The following is a 21,527-nucleotide window of genomic DNA, read 5'->3' as shown; positions in this document are numbered from 1 at the left end:
CCAGATAAAAAGAAGCTCTATTATTTCTTCCTCAGAATGACTTAAGATAGACAGTCAACGTTGCACATTAAAAAAAGCCAGGGGCAATGGTTGGGGACAGGAGGCAGCTGTTATTAAAACTGGGTGTGATTCTGTCTGTCTGTGTGTATGTGTGATGTTTTGTATCTGATTTCAGTTTTGTTGTTCATCAGTTCTTGGATAATAAACACCTGGCACAGAATGTATCTCTCCACCAAAAAAAAAAAAAAAAAAAAAATTAAGAGAAACTCTTCTGATTTATCTCCTTTTTGTTGTGCTTATAAACACTGAAGAGTATGTGTTTGGCTTTGTTAATCATACCCTAAATAGAAAGGGAAGGCTTTAAGTCATGCAGAAGGGGACATGCTATTATAAATAAGTTGTTACATATGAATATGCAGAACTTTTGGACTCATTTTAAGGTAGTCAAAGTGACTGTTAATGGAGGACTGGAACAAACTGTAAGAATGAGGAGATCAATGGAGGTTGTGAGGAATTTCACTGCTGGGTGGCTGCAGGTGTTCAAGCAAGGTAATGTTAACTGGCATATCTCTCAGGAGAGGGAGCAGACATTTGTGGAATGAATCGGTAGTGCAGGGCAGCCAAGGGAAAGGACAGCTCCTAAGAAATTTGTAATTAAAACATCTGCAATTTGTGTCAAGACAATTAAAGGGCAACAGTGTTGTGTCAGGTTTTAAAGCAAAATTATAACTAATTCCATGACCTGGTCATTCAGCAAATAACCTGGTCATTTAGCAAGTAAGGATGACTTGTACTGTTTGTCAGCAGGACATCATGAACCTTTTAATAGCTTTTTTTTTTTTTTTAACTCTATGTTCTCTCTGTGGATAAACCTTTCAAAACAGTGCATCAAGGAATAACTCTGGTACTGAAAAGGCTACTAATATTAGAAGCTATGTACCAAAAGACAATACTAATATGGTTCTATAACCAAGGTTATATTTTATGTTGGTTATATCCGGACAACGTCTGTGCTCTTGATGGCATAGGTACTTCAGTCAGTTCTTTCACGTTCAGTGTGTGATGTTGTGAACAAACTGGTTAAACATCAATAGTTTGGCAAACAGGAGTTTAAGTGCATCTTTACTGTGGTTTAACTTAAAAGCACACCTTGTCCCTTTAAGGCTCACATGTTAGTACAATACTGTTTCTCTCCTAAGTAGCTCAAAGTAAATTCAGCCGGGGTAACTTGCTTCAGACAACCAAAGGATAAGACACAACCCTGAAGTTACGCTCAGTTCTGAAATTCCTTCTCCTTCGCTTCCTTTCCTCTGGTTTCTGTATAATTCCTTCCCTCTCAGATCAGATGTCTGTTTCCAAGGAAGCTCATCAATATTTTCTGCAAAGAAATCTATTTCTTCCAAACCCTAGAAATGCCCCATGGCATCAGGATGCAGGTTTGTTTCTTGTTTGGTTTTCTACTTTTGTGTTACTGTTCAGATGTCTTTTCCTAGATAAGGAAAGAAGCATGTGCATTACACCGAACTACACTGCACATCATAACGATTAGATTTTAAAATATTTTCTCAGAAATGACATTTTCAGAGCACAATCTTCCCTTTCATCCCTGACTCCTCGTTTTACGTGAACCCCTATGGAAATAATTTCAGAAAGTAAAGAGGGAGGTTAAACTAATTCAGTGAAACGCAACATTTCATGTGAAATTTGGAGAGCACAGCACCTGAACCTCTACTTACATTAGCTGTCCTGTGGTCCTGTGGTGGAGGCGGGTTTGAAGGCAGTGTGTCACCTGCGTAGGCAACATTTTGTTCCTTTAAAGGCTTTCATGCTGCTGTATATGATCAAAACCATCTCTTTATTTCTTCTTGGGGGAAATGCTCTCATGGGCATTGTATTAGCTACTCCTCTTCAATTATTTAGTAAGTGTATAAAATAAAGTCAGTAGTTTGGACATTTGTTTCTTAAGTATATCTTAGATAAACCTCTAGTTTCTCATTATTTTAGTAACTGGTCCTAAAACTCTGAGAATTCAATGCTGAGGTGAGAGATCTAAACTATCTTTGAGGCTGTTTGTGCCAAGCGGAGTTTAATGATGGTATCTTAATTTCCCAAAGCAACATCTTTGATATTGGCCTCTATGGCCAAAAGTGTAGCGTTACGTTTAAAAAAATGGAAGAGGGAATCCCCTTCTTCACTGCCAAGACAGATACAGGTAAGCAAACAGGAAAATAAATTCAAGCATAGTGGGAAGGTTATTCATTAAGGAGCACAGAGTAGAAGGATTAATTCTAGTTGTAGAGGAAAGGTAGGTGCTGAAATCAATCATAATTACTGTGGTTAATTGGCAGGTTAAACACAGGACTGCAACAATACGTATTTACTGTTTATGCAGCAAACCCAGCAATTTAGTCTTTATTTATTGTTGACATGAATAAGTCTTTTCATTGATAACAATTTCAGGCCTGTAATTAACAGCAGACTGTGTAGAAGAACATAAAAGACATCTTGATTTCATACTTGACTGTGAAAAGTCAGTATTTTTTGTAATGACTGCTGGTTTGGGGGGCTCAGTTAATAATTCTCCTTTGATTTTATTCCTCATGAATATGGGTTCTTGTTTATAAACATCTTCAGAGATCAGTTGAGTTATATGTGAATGACTCTTAATGCTAGGAAAGGTCTGTCCTTGACTGAGCATCCTTGTTATCCTGTGCACTGCTCGTGCCAGTCCTGTGCGCTGGGCACACCTGGCAGGGTTTGGGCAGGGGGCTGCAGGTGTCCTGCGTGGGGGCCATGATCTCCACGTGCCACTCATGAACGGCCCCAAACGGCTCCAATGCCAATGGGAACAGGCCTGCAGCCCACCAGGGAGCCTTGGTGCCCCAATCCTGAGGTGTTTAAGAAAGAGCCACAGCCACCGTGGGGAGGGCACATATGAGGAAACAGGTGAGGAGAAATGGATGGGCCACTGCTGGGGTTGTGGCTGGGGACATGGCTGGAGATGATACACTCTGGGAACGATGTGCTCCCTGCCAGAGGAGGCATTGCTAAGGGACCGCAGCTGTGGGCGACCCACGCTGGGGAGGGGACGATCTTGAGGGACTGCAGCTGTGGGTGACTAGGGAAGAGGGAAATGAGGAAGAAGGCATTAACAGTGAAGGAAAATGAAGCACGGAGTGGCAGAAAGAAACCATGTGGCACACAGCCCCAACCTCCTGCTCGGGCCTTGGCCTCACCAAAGGGATAGAGAGGGACTGAGTGTAACGAGCAGCAAAAACAAGGGGAGCTGAGAACAGGGTGGGGGAAGGAGCGATGTTGGATTGAAGTTAGCCTGGGGAACGTGGATGGAGGGTGTTTCCCTAAGCGTTCATTTAATTGTTTATGTTTTGGTGTGGTTTTTTTTCTCAATACCCAAAACAGTCATCAAACGTTTGCTTTAACTGTCAGTAAATTAAGTAAAATTCCCTGAGTTGGTATAGTTTTGGCCATGACACCAACCTCCTAAAAAAAAAAAAGAGAAGATAGGGCCCAAAGACAGGAGGCCACAAAATAAGCCAATAATCTCTCCACAAAACCAGCATAGTTCATTTCTCTACTCAGTTTTATCCGTCCCCATGCAATGAAGCAGGATCTAGTGTGCTTTCTGGAAGTACTGCACTTTGACCCTCACCAGCTTCTTTTGTGTCACCACAGACTCCATGGACCCAGCCCAGAACCTCAGACAGAACAGGGTGTCTGCAGCCAACGACTGCTCTGACTAATTCAACAGATGTTTCCCTCTCCAGCAAAGGCATGTGATGCCATAATCCTCCCATTTTCCTAGTCCTGCACGAGCTATGACCCTTCCTTTCCCTCCTTTCTCAGCTCTACCACCAGTTCCTCTCTCTCTTATCTTCAGAAATGATGCTACTTTTTTCTTTTGTTTTGTTTTGTTTTGTTTTTTGTTAAATTACCTTTATTCTCAGTCCTTTCATCTTCTCAGACACCTCAAATACCCCTTAGCTGAGAATGGGATGGGTACTCCTCATCATGAGCCATTCAAAAGGGATACAGCAATTGCTAAACCTGTTCTTAATAATTTGTCTTGCTTCTTACTCCCTCTTCTTTCTCCTTCTTTTTCTTTGTCCAGAGGAACCTCTAGGATTTCTAAAGAAATAAAGGTAGAAATCACACTCTTTCACCTTTATTACCTATCTGGGGGTTGACTAAAGGAGTCTTAATATGTAAAATACCAGTTGACCAGTGACATCAGACGGAAAAAGGATACATAATACAGATCTAGAGAAGGTTCCACTGTATGCCTGGAGAAAATAAACATTTTGACCTTGATTAGTTACTTGGCATGAATATGTGCCTTCTTAGATGAACTTTTGTTGCTGTGGCCAGTTCCAGGGACTCACTGAGTTGCCTCAGGCAGGGGCAGTGCATGAAGCCTAACACTCTCCAACCAGAAGAACCTGGTTCCTCTTTGCCTACTAATTACCTAGCTGCATCTACAGTTTCATATTGTATTTCCTCAGTGGTCAGACTTCAACTTCTTGGTCTTCCCTTCTAAGAAAGAATAATAGCCCTGAAAGTACTTTTTTAATAGAATGACATGATTTTCGTCTGGTTTTATTGTTTGTTGGGTTTTTAAGATCTTGGATTTTCCCAACCTGAATTGTCTGTACATCCTAGGGGGAAAGAAAACCCCACAGAAATATGGCATTTCTGCCGTTGTGAGTAATTGTTTCACAAGTCAGTAACGACTGTAAAAGCCCCAGTGCACTGTGTGCTAGTAAAGCAAATTAAGCCAGAGGAGCATGCTTCCACACAGAAAACAGTGGTGTCAGGGTGAGAGAAATAGGTGAAAACAGGAGCCTTCTGTGAGGATGCTCTCATAAAGCAGCTGCTAAAAAACCTGATTAAGCACTGGGATATAAGTCTTACTTTCCACCAAGTCAGTAAGAGGTTTTTGGTGTGAAGGTCCTGAGCTGTCGCCTGATGTTGATTTAAAGAGACAGGTGATTACCCACAAAGTGAAAAATAATGTGGCATTATTCCCTGAGGTATAAACTCCGATAGCAATCAGAAAAGAGAGAGAGAGAATAGGAGGCTACTGTATAACGGAGGGAAAGCAGTGCTGACAGTGGTGGAGATGAAGTGAAGTTGACATGAGTTTCATTTTGGAGTTGGCTGCACTGATGTGGCTTGGGTAGTTCCCAGTCCCCATCTCAGCTGTCAGTATCACCAGCTGGTCCTCAGCCCGTCTCTCTCCCCCATCCTCTCCTCTGCTTCAAGCCCCAATTTGCAATTAATACTTTAAATTAGCCCGCTAAGGCTTACTGTGTCTTATTTCAAAATGTCAACAAATGGGCTATAAGAACCATCATTATTTCATGTCCGTAGTTTTTTTTCCATTAGCTTAAGAAGAATGACTGCTTTATTGCAGGCTACTGTTCACTTTTCTGTGTTTCTCTTCTCTCTCTCTCTTCTCTTTCTCCCCATATCTTTCAGTGTCAATACTTTATAAATTATGAACAACTTTCCTGTTGCAAGAAAGCTAGTTACTGCTTATCTTCTGGACTGGCACTGAGAAAACTTATATAGGGAAATGGATGTGAAGGAAAGAAAAGCTGAGGAAAAAATACTGTTAGAAAAAGAGAAAGATGCAAAAAATAGACACTTTAAAAATATTTCTGTCTCTGCTCTCCTCCTTACCTCCACTCTGTTACGAATATATTCTCAGGTGCTTCACTAATGCTCTGGACACAACAGGAATTTTTTGATTGGATATTCATTGCAGTTATACTTAACTACAGACCTTTGCATCCATATTTTAATAAAAAAATTACTGAAGAATTCCATGAGATTCTATCAGCTGTAGTAACCTCATATCTTGTCATTACCACAGTCATTAACATACATACCTATCAATCTTTCCTTTTGCCAGCAAAAAAAATGGCCATTCTTTTACACATCAAAGGAAATTTAAATAGAAGATTATTATTCTTACCTTTAATTTAAGATCTTGTGTACCACCATGATTGCTGCTTTTTGCACAGATCCATATAAGGTGGATATGTCTTATAGATTAATTCTGTAGATTTGTCCTCTCCAGTATATGCAAAAGAAAGAATAATATTCCACTTATTTTGTATGTTATTCCTATAGACATGAACTGCAGTGCTAAAAAGAAGCAGTTTTCTTATCATCCTGCTGGTAAACACACATTTTATTGTAATCATATTACATGAGATGCATATTATTATTTGCCCAGGTCAAGAGAGGTATAAAGTAAACTCTGATTTAAAAAGGGGGGGGCATAAGCACTTGGGATTCAGATGAGGCTGGAGTTACTACCTACCTCAAAATTTCATGTAGACAATTTATACCTTTTCTCTTTTTATTTTGGAGTAGTTTAGCCTGCAAGTTTCATCCAATTATACAGCAGAGTTAATGGTCTTGCATATTCTGTGCTGTCAGTCATAAAGGAGTGTTACACAAAGGCTAATAATAATAATAATAATTTCAGCTTTCTGCAGTTCTTCTACACCCCTGAAAGAGTTCAAATTTTCCCCTGGCATTCTTAGTGCTTGAGTTATGTGGAGACAGTGTGTAACGAAGGGTTATTGTTGTTAACAGCTATAACTTTTCTTGCCTTGGTTTTGCATATTAGCTAGGAAAACTTTTTAACCAGTGTTGGCAAGGAGTGAATTTGACCTGTTTCATAGTCTTTTCACCCATTATAGACAGAATTCTCATTAAGTGCCTGATATTTTTATTCCTGAAGCATCTTGGTGTTGCTGGAAGCATATCAATTGATAACAGAACACCTTTAAAATAAATTCAGTATTAAATAAACACCTGTTCATTAAATCTGTAGCGCGCTCTATGCAGTTTGGTAGCAGATGCTGCTGATGATAATGATACAGACTGACAGGCAAGTTAGATACTAATGGACTGTACTACCAATGAATCTGGATGCTCTAGAAGATTACATGTCAAAATAAACACTGTATTTCTCTCCAAAATAAAACAAACCCTATTTGCATGGAGGACTGAAAAATAATTTTTGGTTTAAAACAATGTTAAGATCCAAACCATTATCTGATATTTGAACCAGAATGAATTCTCCAAGGATTTTGGCTTTTCTTGAGCCTTTTATTTTCAGATGTGTACTCTTGCATAAAAGGATTTCTGGTCAAGAGAAATGAAATTTCAGAAGCACAGCTAGGAAATGGAGTTTGTTGTGATAATACTGAGCTGTCTAGATAAACCGAGAGACGCCGTTAGTCTTTTGCAAAAAGCTGACATGAGATGTCTAGACACACGAGTTTATGCAAACGCCTAAAGTGAACCTAGAGTCAATCTTTTTTTTTCTTCCCATGGACTCAGGAGTAGTTTGAAAATCATAGGAAGGGTGAGTAAAATCAATTTTTTCTACCTAAGAATTAGGTCTCAGTGCTTTCCCACATTGCCAAAAAAACGTGTGGTGTGACCACTAAGGGAGAATAGAATAGAATAGAATAGAATAGAATAGAATAGAATAGAATAGAATAGAATAGAATAGAATAGAATAGGAATATTCCAGTTGGAAGGGACCTACAACAATCATTTAGTCCAACTGTTAGTGTGACCTCTAAGAGGAGATTGTGAATCAGGAGAAAGCTCAGAGCAGAGTCAGTTTATTTGTATCCCTGGCACAAAGGTGACTGCCACTGAGAGACACCTCCACTTGCTCCTACCCCGATACAGCTTCTGCTCTGCATCTCTTACTCCCTCAGTAGCCTGTAATGGCAGCAGCCACCCACTTTGCTTCCAGGTTTTCCCCATTAGTAAGAATCACTTGAGTCTGTTGACAAACACAGTTCCTTACTTCAACCACGTCTACAGCCAGCCCTGAAAGTATTTCCAATGCCCAAAATTCTGCTTCTGCGCATAAAGCTTAAGACTGGATTAATCTTAACAAAGAGGATAAAGCAATAAAATGTTGTCTCATAGAGAGCCACTAACAGCTAAGAACCTAAGGTTCTTGGAATAAAAAGGAAGGTCCCTACATGTATAAGTTAAAGCATAAAGGCCTGTAAAATAAGCATAGGAATAAATGTTCATGTTTTCCAACAGAGATTTGCACTGAACTTGCGCTTTTCAGAATATTCAGTTATGATTTGGGAAATGATATGGGAAGTAAGGTGAAAAAGTATCCTAACAATGTAAAGTGTTCAAAGTAAGAAAAAGCCTATCAGAAACTGCGAAAGGGCTGCCTAAGTCTGCTGGGAACAAAATGGCAGAAGAAAGTCAATGTAGATGAATGAATAATGTACAGAGAACTCCCTCCCCAAAACCTAGCTTTACCTATGCAGCTATGTAGCTTAACCAGTGATTCACAAATGAGATCTTGGAGTTGTAATAAATAGTGTGTGAAAAAATTATAAGAACTGCATGCCCAGTAGCAGACAGAAGCAGACGAGATATTAGAAATTATTAGGAAGAGAAACATGATAAAATACCCCTATGTCTTTCTTTAAAATCATGGTGCACTAACACCTGTTACACTCTGTGCCATTCTTAGTTTTTTCACCTCAAAAATATTACACCTTCAAAGTCTCCAGGGAAGGGCAGTGAGAATGATCAAAGATATGAAATAGCTTCAAGTGAGTGAAGAACTAGTATTCTTCTGTCCTATAATTATACTCTTCCCAAGGCATTTCCTATGGGCTTCTGTTGGGGACAGGAAGTTGGGCCATGTGGACCTTTGATGTGGCCTAGTGTGGCAGCGCTTCGGCTCTTCTGTGTCTGTCGTGGAGGGAGGAGTATGCCACCATAGCAAACTGACAGAATTAAATTCCTCTGAAACACAGCATCCACCAGTGCTTTCCTTTGAAGAAGTGCTGCTATCCTTTTATAAGGAAGGTGCGAGAGTGCATAAAGCTGTAAAGGAATTCAGATTAAGCACTGCCTCATCCTGAGGAGTTCAAACACACACCTTCCATCTCTAAGGGAATTTCCTCCCTAACAGGCTGGAATTAAACCTATTCTCCAAATAAATATTTAATCTGACTTTTGAGTTGCATTTGGATATATCTTCATTAGCAAGTAGCACAGCAGAACAGGAGCAGATCCGTAGAGTGAGGCAGAAGAAACCCATTTAATGTGCCAGAGATGGCTTCAGGACGTGACACGTGGTTCCAGGATGTGAACCGCAGCGTGGTAAGGGAGACAGTAGAGGGTTTCACTTCACAGCCATAACCCTGATGCAGCACTACATGCTAATATGGACGTACTCTACCAGCATCTAGTTCTCAGCCCTGTGAGTAAGCAGACTAGACAGTAATAGGACATTGACAACCCTTATGCTCCTTTTCTCCCATACAATGACTCTTGCTGGGTTTTTTGGGGTTGGTTTTTTTTTTTTTAGTATAGCAAAATTTGAATGGAAGGAGGGGTGCATAATCGTCTGTAACCAAGTGTCTAGTACAGTCACGAGAGGATGATGATATGCATTTGAATGCCTTCGGACTGAGAACAATGCTGAGCAGCAGAGTGCTTGTGAGGTATTGCACTGTTACCACCAACCTCTCCTCTCAACCTCTTCTAGAATAAAGGTATAATCCCATCTCTACTGCCAAAAAAGACATTTTAGGTAACAATGACTAGGTGTTTACAAATCTTAAAGGGGTACATGAAACCCTCTCACCGTCTTCCTAAAAGAGGGTAGAATGGTGAGACACTTCAGTTTCTTCAGTGCTTTTTAATTTCTAGTTCTAATGCCTGTTAAATCCTTCTCTTAGATGCATAACTTTTCCTAAAATTACATATGGAGTTAATACTTACACTTCAGCAGAAGAAACTAAATTGTGAATTTCACTTTACAGTTGTAGAACAGCCAGGAAATAATAATAAAAAATTAAAATAAAGTTCTGTAGAGGTCTTTCTGTTATATTTGACATCTTAAGGTCTTCCAAACCCTTGCGTTATCTTTACATTTCTTTTTCATTTTTATTAAACACTTAAATTAATAGCTAGAAAGAGCTTTTCCTAAAGTCCATGTAAGCAGTAACTTGCTGTCTTCACCTGTATCTGGCCTAGCTCATCTTGGAGATCAATGCTGACAGAAGCCACATCCATGGGACCAAGAGCCATTTCAGTTTGCAGCAGCCGAAAGGTTATCCTTTCATACTTTCCTCACTGACTTGAATTTGGGAGCAAGATGTTAACCCTAAAACCCATTTTCACCCCAGGGAAATTCCTTCTTCTGTTATTATTTTTGCAATGCTTATACTGTTTAAAGACTCATTTGGGGTTAAGCCCCTATAGACCCCTATAGACCCCTTTGTCTTTAGGACAAACACCTCTGAACAGTAACCCCTGCCACATTTACAGACGTTTATAGACATTAACTAGTTTACAGTCTAAATTGGTAGCCATTGCCTGACAAGGATGGTGAAAGAAGAGCTTTAGCAAAGAACACTAGGAATTTCTCAGCTCCTTATGTTTTTTGTGGGAATTTTTTGTTTGTTTGGTGGGTTGGGTTGTTTTTTTTTAATTCATAGCAATTTTCATTACCTAGCTCCTTTAAAAATATCACCTGAGAGTAGTATAAAATTTCTTTTGGATTAGTTTCTTTGCTGCCAGGAAGTCAGATGGTTAAGTGCAGCCAGAGCATGCCCCAAGCTCCTAACCCATCCACAGGAGTAATGAAGGCTTGGTGCACAATGCAATGCTCAACTCATTGCAAGAGGAATGCGTTTCAACTTTTCTGAAGACTTCCTATGGTAAGCAGCCATCTATCCTGTTATTACCTACTTTCTACCTGTGACTAACTTTTCCTTCAGAAGAGGAAGCTGTCTGGCTGACAAAATAATGCAGTCCTCTCAGTTTTGGTTTCAGTGGAGAAATGAGCTGGCTAAAATATTTTCCCATTAATATGTGCTTGAAATAACCCAAAGAATTTGCTTTTAATTGCTCCCTAATCATAGTTTTGTATGACCTGTAGTTGAAAACACTTTTCTCTCAGGTTTCTCCTTAATTGCAGCATTAGCTTTTTCCTCACAGTGTAACTACATGAAACTAGGAAAAATTCTGGGTTCTGCATCTGGGACAGCGTAATCCTGGATGCCTGGTTTTATGTATAGTTTGGGGACTATACAAGAGGCTGGAGTGCAGCCCTGCAGAAAGGGATCTGGGAGTTTTGGTTAATGGTAAGTTCAATACGAGCCAGCAATGTGCCCTGTTGGCCAAAAGGGCCAACCCTTTCCTGGGGTGCATTAAGTTTAGCTAACTGGTTGAAAGAAGTGATTGTCCCACTATACCTCAGCATTGGTGTGGCCTCAGTTGGAGTAGTCTGTGCAGTTTGGGGGCCACAGTATAGGCAGGATATAAAAATAGAACGTGTTCAAGGTGGGCAACAAAGATGGTGAAAGGAGTGGAGGGCATGACTTACGAGGAGTAGGTGAGGATACTGGGTTTGTTCAGCTTAGAGGAGACTAAGGGGTAACCTCATTGCTGTCTACAGCTTCCTCATGATGGGGAGCAGAGATGGAGGTGCTGATCTCCTCTCTCCAGTGACTGGTGATAGGACATGAAGGAATGCCTTAAAGCTGCATTGGGGATGTTCAGATTGGATATTAGAAAAAAGTTTTTTACTGAGGTGATGGTTGAGCACTGGAACAAGCTCCCCAGGGAAGTAATCATGACCCCAAGCCTGTCAGTGTTCAATAAGTGTTTGTACAATGCTCTTAGATATATGGTTTAAATTTTAGGTTGCCCTGTGTGGAGTCAGGAGTTGGACTTGATGATCCTCATGGATCCCTTCCAGCTCAGGATATTCTGTGGTTTTGTGATTTTAATATAATGGTAAGCCTATACTTTAAACCCTTCAAAAGGGACTTCACCCTATTCTGAGTATTTTTCTTACACTTTTTATGTAGTTAAAATAGGAATTGTAATTTAATTAAACCTTAATTAACAACAATTTTTAAGTCTTTCTAAAAATGACAACAGTACTCAGGAAAATGTTTTATCCAAAATATATTTTAGCTGCTCTTAAATCCAGGTTGTATTTCACCTTTCAAGAGACATAAATTCACAGCAAAATGCAATAGTCTGAATACAGCTTAAGTAATATTTACAGCTTTTTGTGTATATATGTATTTGTGTGTCTCTAAATAGTATAGTTACTGTTTTCTGCCAAGAATATGTACAGCTTCAGGGAATATAAATGTCTCTTGTCAAGAGTATGATATCCCAGGAAAAGTTATAGCAACCTCATGGACAAGTAGAAACAAGTCATTTATACTAATTACTGAGTTACCTCCTGATTTACAGAATTTTGGAAATTGATAAGTAAACACATACAGCAACACCTCTGAAAATGAAAATGAGAATACAGCAATACAAAATGTACTTTTCCAACTTATAAGAAATACTTTTGTGTTTATTACTGCTTATAGCATTTCCACATAAGCTTAATTTACAGTGAAGTTTGTTCTAGTAATTAACATAAACCTTAAACACACTGAAGAACAAACTAATGCAATTCACGTTTGGAATATAAAAACACGTATAAATTTTAAGATAAATATTTTCACATTTTGCAAATTAAATCTCTAGTCATTTTAGCAAGAACTTTTAACTCTATCCTATTTTTTAAAAAATTGTAAAATATCTAACTCTACTTCAGAGACTTTTGTGAAATATAAATTTTATTATACATGTAGCTATAGCCACACATCTTTAAAATTTGCACAGTTCCATTGAAATCTCTGTAACATTAAGCAACTGAGAAAGTGGGCCCTTGAAGTCCCTTAAAATCAGTCTATAATTAATGAAAATATCACCAATTAGATTAAAGCAGCTCCTGTTCCATTTCAAAAATAGCTGTTTGTATAACAAAAGACAAGGAAGTGTAAACCCTAAAAGTTCAGTGGAAGGCAAATGCTGAGATGTATTAATAGTTTATGGATAAAACTAGCATTTACATTACAAGTCAGCATGTGAAGTCCTTTGAAGTCAACAAATTAAATGCTTGTAGTGCCGAAGTCAAACTACATTCACAAAGAAAAGATACTTATGTGAAAGATTTTTAATTAGATACGAAAAGACAGAGAAAGAGAGAGAAGAGTGACAAGTTAAATCTTTTTTAAGCTCGCTTTAATTTAGGCAGTTGGTCATGTAACTTTAGCTGTGTCCAGATTCTCTTTCAAGTGACTCTCCAAAGGCAAGAGGAAAAATGGCTTTATTGTATGTAATTCATGCTTGCTTGGATAAGGCTTAATATAGTTTGTCTGTTATAGATATTTATTTCTTTTTAACCCTAGAGAGCCTACTTTGTTGTCGGTTTTTCCCTCCACATTTGCATGATTGGACTTGGATCGGAGAAGACAAAAATCCTTCCACCTTTTTGTGTCATCTCGTTCTTCTTTCTCACTGTTGTTTATCTTGCTTCTGAAGATGAGATATCATTGCAGTCACTGTGATTTTACCATTCTAGACAGTTTGTTTACTCCCACTGGGTATTTTTTAACTTATCTCTTTAAAGAAAGGTCTTTCTTTTCACTAACATCAGGCAGAAGAAACAGTAAAGAACAGTCCATAACACTGAATGCTCAAGCCCTTGGTTTCAGCTAAATGTCTCAGGAATGGCAGAATTTTATCTGTTAATTTTAACTTGATTTAGCTTCATTGCTTATCTAGTTATTTAACTACTATGCTCACATTTAACGTAATTATGTTTTTCTGAAGGACAGTAATCTTTTGCCACAGCAGCATTCTGGTACTTCAGCACTTCCCCACTACAAAGCTACACCATTTACTTTCCAGAGCAGAGTTTGCTTGAACAGTCAGATAAACTTGCATACAACAGAGAATTCTGAGCATAACAGACAGCTTAAAACATCTTTATTGCCACTCAGCCTCAGTGACATTACTACAAAAGCAAGGTCTGCATTTTATCTCTCTTCTCATAGTTTATTTTTTCCTTATTATTTGGATTTATATTAAGCATACCATTTAAAGTAAAATTGTGGCCTGTAACCTACCACGTTTCTGGCAATGCCTTTTTTGAAAATTGCTTCCATAGATGTCATTCTAATTCAGAAGAAGATGGTTTCTAGAAAGCCTAAAAATACGCTTCACTTTTGCATTACTTGTATACATTGGATAAATATGATGGTATGAACATACTAAAACTGAGTATGGAATAAATGCTATTGAACTCATGGGAGACTTATAACTTCATCAGTACAAAGGACTTTTCTATTGATATAAAAGTACTGTGTTGGATGCTTGAGAACTGAACTGTAATTTGGGGAAAAGCTATATTCTACTACTTCTTGTTAAAAAGTTATCCAAGTAATTTAACAGTGGATTTCTCCCATCACTTGCAGTTGCAGTAATCTTTCAGAATATAAAAGCATTTATTAACTAAAGGACTAAATTGTTTTTAAAATATTGGATCATTTAAGTTATCCCTCTCATGTAAAGATCACGGACTCCTGTAGTAAAATTCTTGGTGCTACTAAAACAAAATGAAAGTTTCAATCAAGTTCTGTTTTCCTGTAGAAGGAAAGAGTGAAGATAGTTTCTAACCTGACGGTCACTTGGAGACTATTCCATCTTAAAACTTTTTACTCCTTTTTGATTCTGAATTCCTGAGCAAATCCAAAAGATTAAAAAAGAAAGAATTTGAAGTATCTGTTGATAAAGATGCTCTAATTAACTTTGGTTTCAGAGTCCAATGAAATTAAGATTACTTCATACTGTTTTTTTAGAAAAGCCTAAGTTAGTTTTACAGACTCTGCTACAGAGAGCCAAATGATATCTCATCCTCAATGCAACCATTCCCCAGTTCTATCTTTTCAGGGAAAACACACAGAATTCACACAGCTGACCCTATTCAGCTTCGCATCAGTGGTTACAATCACATATAATCGCTTTAAGCAAAAGAGCTCCTCAGAGGATGCTATTCAAGGGTTGTCTCTATCTGCATTATATTTAAATGTAGATATTACTGTTATATAGCAAGGAGGAAACCACACACGGTTTTGGTATCTCTCTAGAGTGTTTCAGAGTTTTATTTGAGTAAAGAATGAATTGAAAACAGTAAAGAAAAATCAGTGTTCTCAGCCCACTATGAAATTCCTGTTATAGTGTTCTAACTATTTAATTTGGAATTCTGTAGGTAAAATTAGTTTCACAGGGTATCAGTTTTCAAAGGCCATCTCAGTTATTGATAGCTAAATAAGTGTATATTTAGAAAAAATGAATACATTAAATGAACTTCAATTTTATTCTCTTTTACATCTGTGTGGGAAAAACAAAACCAAAAGCTTTCATCTGAATGATGTTGTGTGTTTGTGTTGGGTTTGCGTGGCAAGGTTTTAGTAGCGGGGGGGTCTACAGGGGTGGCTTCTGTGAGAAGCTGCTAGAAGCTTCCCCTGTGCCTGATAGAGCCAATGCCAGCCGGCTCCAAGATGGATCCGCCCCTGGCCAGGGCCAAGCCAATCAGCGCCTCTGTGATAACATATTTAAGAAGGAAAACAAAAGAGTTAAGAAAAACTTTTGCAACCGGAGAGAGGAGTGAGAAGATGTAAGAAGCCCTGCAGACACCAAGGTCAGTGAGGAAGGAGGGGGAGGAGGTGCTCCAGACACCAGAGCAAAGATCCCCCTGCAGCCCGTGGTGAAAACCATGGTGAAGCAGGCTGTCCCCTGCAGCCCATGGAGGAAGGATGAGGGGGTGTAGAGATTCCACCTGCAGCCCGTGGAGGACCCCACGCTGGAGCAGGTGGAGGCACCTGAAGGAGGCTGTGGCCTGTGGGAAGCCCACGCTGGAGCAAGTCCGGGCCGGACCGGTAGACCCGCGAAGAGGGGAGCCCACGCCAGGGCAGGTTTGCTGGCAGGACTTGTGACCCTGTGGGAGGGACCCCACGCTGGAGCAGTCTGCTCCTGAAGGTCTGCACCCTGTGGGAGAGACCCCACGCTGGAGCAGTCTGCTCCTGAAGGTCTGCACCCTGTGGGAGAGACCCCACGCTGGAGCAGTCTGCTCCTGAAGGTCTGCACCCTGTGGGAGAGACTACGCTGGAGCAGTTCGTGAAGGACTGTAGCCCGTGGGAGAGACTCCATGTTGGAGCAGGGGAATGTTGAGAGGAGTCCTCCCCCTGAGGACAAAGAAGCGGCAGAGACAATGTGTGCTGAACTGACCGCAACCCCCATTCCCTGCCCCCTTGTGCCGCTGAGGGGGGAGGAGGTTGAAGCCGGGAGCGAAGTTGAGCCCGAGAAGATGGGAGGGGTGGGGGGAGGTCTTTTAAGACTTGATTGTATTTTCTCATTGCTCTACTCTGTTTTGCCTAGTAATAAATTAGATTAATCTCCTCTCTACATTCAGTCTGTTTTGCTCGTGACGGTAATTAGTGAGTGATCTCCCCCTGTCCTTATCTCAACCCAAGCCTTTTGTTATACTTCTCCTCCCCATCCCGCTGGGGGAGGGGTGAGTGAGCGGCCGCGTGGCACGCAGCTACCGGCTGGGCCTAAACCACGACAGTGTTGTAACATTTCAATGTCTCCTATACACTTCTTGGAATATTATCACAAAACCTGGATGCTCTATATGAATATCAACAGTTGTTTTAGAATATTTGTGTCTGATATAATTAAGAAATTACATTTTTATCTACATATTTGTTTAATATTGCATGTATGACTCAGGTTTTAGAAAGACTAGTAAATAAAATTGAATTCTGTCCCTTTCAATGGTTCATCTGACTTCAAACTATTTGCTTCTGATTATGAGTTTAACACACACACATATATATATTTGTTTATTACTTACAGCTTTGGAAGATTCTGTTTTAATTAAAAAATCTGTGAGCCTGAACAACTGTTACGATCCTGTTAGAAATTAGCTTTCTACTTTTGTTCTTTTTTTTTTTTCTTTTAGATTGATACTAGTAGTATTGGCTACGCCAGTGAGTTGTTTACAGAACTGTGGTACAGGGCTGATAAGACAGTTTTTTTGTCTCTTTTTCTTTGGCTGGACATCTGGTGGCCATTAACATCCAAGCATTCTGATGTGTTATTCATCTGTGCTGATGTTGCACAAAGGATTTTGCTACCTGTTTGATTTTTATTCACTGCTTTAAATATATATTTAGAAGGGGAACTTTTAATACTTTTGAGTTAAATGTGAAGAACATCATATCAGAATGTGTAGTTTAGCAGGCAGAGCTCATAAAACATACTAAATCCCACAATTTTGAATCTCATGAAGTTTCTTTCTTCAGTTAAGGTTTGCTTGCAGTTATTTGGAACTGCATATTTGTTGACAGACATTGAATACTGTGCTGAACAAGTCTCTGTCTCAGTATAGTTGAAATTTTCCCCTCTGATATTTGAAGGCTTGAATTTTTAGAATCAGAGGGATCCCTTGCTCTGGACCTACTGTTGATGATCTACAGGGTGGCACTGAGTATTCCTTATTAATCTGAGATCATGATTACAGATACTCTGAAGATAATGAAGGGATAAAACCACTACCAAACTTTAAGGAAATGTGGTTAGAGCGCTAATCTCTTTCTGTAACCTGTACAACAAATGGAACAAGAGGAGGTCTTCTAAAACATGATTCAGGAGTTTATAATGGAAATCTAGTCTACATAGCTCAAGTAAAGAAATGTCATCAAAAATTTCAAGGATCCAGTGGAATTTGGTACTACATCTAAAATAATACTGAAATTTCTTAAGTAGTTAATAGATATGAATGCCTGTGAAAGCTTCCAGGAGAACATGCCCAACTCAATTTAGGTTTCTAAATTAAGGGACTAATTGCACAGAAAATAATGTTCCTTTCTGATCAAGGTTAATCAAGAAAAGCTAGAAGTGGTTTAAAATGTACAAAGTCTAAAGGAGATGAGACACTTGATATCTTGTGTACAAAAAATGAGGTGTTGTCAGTCTGTTTAAAGTTGTGGTCATTTTGATGTGCTCAGCATCAGAAAGACTAATGGCGAGGAGATGGTAGGTCATATCACCTTTTGGTAAGAGGGAACAATATTTTGCATGTCACGAACAACAAAGAGCATGTGATACAATTAAACAAACATTACCTGCCAGTGGTTATCCCACAGTTTTAAATATGTTTGTTTATGTTTGGAATCCTGAGATACATGAAGGCATTTCCTAGATATTTAAAAAATAACAAACATCCCCGCCCTCCCCAAACTCTGGAATAACTGTAATTTCAGAAGCCTGCAAATTTTACATTAAGCTCTCATTTCAATTAAACATACATCTTAATAAATTTATTTGTAACTTGTCTTTTGCTATCACATAAAGGCTAAGGACAATGAAAATCTGTTACCTACATAATTTGACTTGGGTTTTAGGGTATGTTTTCCCTGCATGCTTACAGAAATTCTTACAGTGAAACACTATTTCCTGTAGAGAAATGGCTGAAAGCCTTAGAGTCTATGGCAGTTAGGATGTATGTTATCCATTTTAGAAACTCTAATTTGCATTTAAATATATATATATGAAATAATGCTAATAAACATTTTATGCCATCTGAAAAAAATTAACCTTACACTATTAAGTCACCTATACAATGTAAGTGAAATTTCAATGGCTTCAGATGTTGTACATTTGAGTGTTTTCTTCCCTCCCTGGTTATAGTCTCTGCTACTTATATTCATAGGAAAAAAATAGGTCAAAAAGGGAAAAGAGGCATTGTAGATCATCTAGTCCAAACTCGTCTAACTTCAAAGTTAAATTAGGATGCTCAAGGCCATAGCTACACAATAAGTGAATCCAAGGTTACATTTCTTTGATGTTTCTATGAACTAAATAAAAACCTTAAAATTTATTATGAACTTTGCAAAAACCTGTTTACTGTTTTAAAAATACGAAGAAAGCTTGTTGGCTTCCTAAGAATTTTTTTTTTCTCTAATTGATTTCCCAATCTCACTGAATAAACAAAAGAATTACTGATTTATGAAGACAGGATGGTACTGTTATGACAAAAACCAGAGCAATCTCTTGATATCGGCATTCTGAAATAAATGATAGATCACATAACAAAGTCTGTAAGAAGTATAGTTCACCAAGCTAGACCAAATTTGGTTAACTCAGTCTAAACTGTAATAGGAATTTATCTTATTTCTTTAATCACCAATAAAAATCACCATTTTAAGTTGCCTAAAATTGTAAGACAGCTGTGTCAGTGCAGATATAAAAATAGTAGAATACTCTTTAACCAAATAATGAGATAGAGAAGAGACAAGAAATACAAGTCCAAAGTCTTTCTCTCCACCAACACAGGCATTTTATTTCTATGTGATTTTCACATAGTTGATTATGTGCAGAATTACTTGCAGAATGTTAATTTTCACCTCAAATACAATCTTTTGATCAGCTTCTACAACAGAAAAGACTTTCTATCTTTGTGTCTGGCATCCAAAAAAAAAAAAAAAAGTTTTCATGCTGTCACACTGTCCTTAAAACAGTTCTACTAGTATACTAATAGGGCTCCTTAGATGTTTTCTCCCACTTCCTGGAACCTATGCTAAATCAGATATGGTATCCATTCATGGGGAAAAAAAAATTTCTTTGATCTTGTACAACCTTGGACATTTTAAATGCTACTTCATATGATTACTGCTTGGTAAAAGATCAGTAAAATATAAAGAGCTGCCTTGCAAATATTGCAGAATTTGTCTGGATGGCTGTACCACTCCCTGTTTTCATTTTCTTCCACATAATTAACAGGAAATAGGGGGACAGTGCCACAGAACTGCATGAGACAAAATATTTTAAATTGGTAGCCAGTCATCTACATTTCAAAGTATTTTGAAATCTAAATCTGGTTTTAGATTTAATTTTCTCTTCTCAGCAACCTACAGAAAGAATTATCTATTTATTTAGCATGAGAACACATGGATCTTACAAAGTATTCGAAGTTGGATCATTGCATAAACAATATCCAGTTTTGGTCTTTCTGGAATAATAAGAGAGAGATATTCTTACTTGAAATAATGCTTAATTAATTTGCGAGTGAAGGAACAAACTAAGACATCAAACAAACATTTTTCTTTGAGGTGACTTAATACTAGGTTATAGCAGTTTTTGATACCTGAAAAATGATGGTATTCTTAATGAAAGATGGAACAAGTTCCTTCTTTTAAGAAGTCATCTTATGACTAGTGGAACAATAGATGTGATTTTTAATATTATGACTTAACAGGAAGGGATAATTCACTGTGTAATACCTGAACTTGTTTTCCCAGAAGTTGAATTTATATCACTGTACGTACAATAACATGAATATGGTCATTCTGGAGATACAATGTCCAGAACCTGCCCTCAGTAACAGCTACTTTAATCAATAATACCAGCACTGGTGTGTTCTTATCTGAGGTCACAGATTGGCCCATGATTTTCAAATCCACGCTACTGATTTTGTGATTTTTTGTATTTGAGTGTCTTAATTCACCTTCAGCAGTCATATTGAATTAATTGTGCCCTCTTTGAACAAAATCACTATCTGTACTTTTTTTACTTTTCTCAATTGGTTTACTTCTTTTTTGTCAATTTATAGTTAATATTAAACTTTCTAATCTGTCCTGGACTCAGAAGGCTGAGTATGATGGCTTAGCTCATATAATCCTTGCAAGGATTTAAACCCTGAAAAAGCAAAAAAATCTGTGTGGTCTTCATTTGGGAAAATATGAACTTCAGGAACGAAACCCTGAAGATTTCACTAGCTTTAACCTGGATTCCATCCAAGGTCTTGTGAGTTCCCATGTGGTAAGTTTGGATGATGAAAGGAGTGGTAAGTTTGGATGATGAAAGGAGAGACCATATGAGGTTGTGCTTCTTATTACAATGCAACACCGATTCAGTGTCCCAAACAGTTTAGAAATAGCAGAATTCTACTTAGGTGGCAGAATAACTTAATGAAAAGTTATTTCAATATATTTTTTAATTATAAATATATTTTTGTGGCAGGCAGTTTTCAATTCTTCTGCATGTACAGAACCCAATTCATTTATCACACATAAATGCACGTTATCCAGGCCATGGAGGACATTAATACCTCATTTTAAAGAGGACCTGACATGTTATGACAAATTTAATCTTATCTTAAGCCTTATTATCTAAAGCCCACCATATCTCTGTCTGATAATACTCTAGCATTTTTTCTATGATTTTCCTTTGGATTTTTGGCACTGTCTAATATCTTGTTAAAACAACACTGTCAGAAAAAGTAATAAAATATTTTGGATATGTCAGGCATAATAGGTAATTTTAAGCTTGTGTGAGACATTTGAATTATCAAATAAATATAAGATACATCAAGCATTATTCTGAGTTTCAGAGACATTAGCAAAGATGCGGGAACATTCATTTCCTCCAAGTAGAAGACAAACACATTCGTTGTCCATTTGAAATAAAGCCTGTGTAACTGAAGTAACTATTAACCACAGCTTTAAGAACATGCATTTTGGTAAAATTGCTTTGACTTTTCCTCAAAAATTCACTTTTAACATCAGTTT

This window comes from Grus americana, chromosome 2, assembly GCF_028858705.1.
Source record: "Grus americana isolate bGruAme1 chromosome 2, bGruAme1.mat, whole genome shotgun sequence".
Taxonomy (NCBI): domain Eukaryota; kingdom Metazoa; phylum Chordata; class Aves; order Gruiformes; family Gruidae; genus Grus; species Grus americana.
Note: the sequence above shows the minus strand (reverse complement) of the source record.